Here is a 1,844-nt window from a genome sequence, read left to right as displayed (position 1 = left end):
AAGAATTTTTCACACAGAGGGTGGTGAAGCCCTGTCCCAGGTTGCCCAGAGAGGTGGTGGCTGCCCCATCCCTGGGAACATCCCAGGTCAGGCTGGACGGGGCTCTGAGCAACCTGCTCGAGTTGGGGATGTCCCTGCTCATGGCAGGGGCTTGGACTAGATGGCCCTGAAAGGTCCCTTCCCACCCAAACCCTTCTGTGATTCTAATTCTGATGGTGATGATTTTTTCTTAGCTTAATCTGAGAACTCATAGGAGTGCTGTGCTGCTCAAACCAGAAGTCCTCCTCACCGGCAATCTGCTCTCCAGCTGTGCCTGTGCCTCTGTGCACAGCTGGCAGGGCCCCCCCCGGGGTGCTCAGGGGGTCCTGGAGAATGAGAGACGTCCTGGGAGGGGGGAGGCTGTCAGGACCGTGCTGGCCCCGTGGTGCTCGGGACCTGCCTGCTGCCTCCTCCGCCTGCCCCAGGGAAGGAGAGACGTCTTGAACCCAAACACCCATCGACGAATTTCGTATCTGAACAATGGCGATCGCGCTTCCTGCTTGACATCACTTCACTCTCTTTTTGATAAACTCCGCAGACCGGCCTTGCCACGATTCAGTAACCAGCAGAGTAACAAACCAACGTCACACGTTATGAGGGAGTTGCAGTGAAAGTGGCACAATCTGGGTACGTTTTGCAAAGTTTAATGATTCTTTCTATTACGTTTTATTGAAAAGAAAGACTTTTAGGTGTAGTTTGCAAAGGATGCCTCTCAATGTCAAACTCTCTGCTTCCACAGCACAAACACATCCATGTTTTTCTCGACTGGCATCCCTGAGCTGGAAGATATGTACCCCTGGCTTTCCATCCCATTCAGCACAGTGTTCACCATGGCCCACCTTGGGAGCAGCACCCTCGTGTATGTGATGAAGACAGAGCCATCTCTCCACAAGCCCGTATTTTGTTTCCGCTCCACGCTGCCTGCTGTACTGCTGCTGCCACATCTTCTCCCACTGCTACTGCAAACACATGGCAGTGGTGGAGCTGGCCTGTGCCAACACCAGGTTCAGTCACATCATCGTGGTTCTCTTCATCTGGTGGGGTTGGATGTTGTCCATTGGCATCTCCTGCCTCAGAATCCTGAGGACCATGTTGACCCTGGCATCCAAGGAGGAGAGACTGAAGGTTATTTGGGACCTGCCTCTCCCAAATCTGTGCCGTCCTGGTCTTCCGCACCCTTGGGGTCCTCTCATCAGTAATCCACAGGTTTGGTTGCCACGTTGCCTCTCACACACACATCTTGATGGCTAATTTCTACCTCCAGTTCCGCCCCATGGTGTATGGTGTCAAAACCAAGCAGAGCCATAACCGGGTACTCATTGCATTTTTCTCTCAAAAGAATCTAAATTCTTGCACATCCCATCCACAGGAGCACATATGAATATACATATGACTGCATATGCAAATATCAGCCCATGATGGGCCACAAAAATTAACCCTGGACACATAACTCTGCAGCAAGTGCATGATCTGCGTTAAACAGCTCCCATCTCTTCTCCTGAATCTTTCCAAGTTTGACTTGAGAATTTTGAAACGATTGTACATATGTACTGAAAATGCATAGCATTTCGGTTCATCACTGCCTGCAGCAAGCAGCAAAGCCTGCTTGACAAACTAAGGAGGCTGCTGAATCCAGAGGTCAGCCTGTGTAGAACGGGAAAATTTTCAGTCACAGCTTTGACGTCACTGTGCTGACAGTGAGCTGGAGGTAAATAACATTCTTGTTTGAGCTCCACAGACTGCATTTCTTCTCTTCTTGTGTGTTAAGGAAACGAGCTGATGGCCTGCAGGTCCCCTCCAAAGAG

Source organism: Phaethon lepturus, unplaced genomic scaffold, assembly GCF_000687285.1.
Source record: "Phaethon lepturus isolate BGI_N335 unplaced genomic scaffold, ASM68728v1 scaffold20943, whole genome shotgun sequence".
Lineage (NCBI taxonomy): Eukaryota > Metazoa > Chordata > Aves > Phaethontiformes > Phaethontidae > Phaethon > Phaethon lepturus.
Note: the sequence above shows the minus strand (reverse complement) of the source record.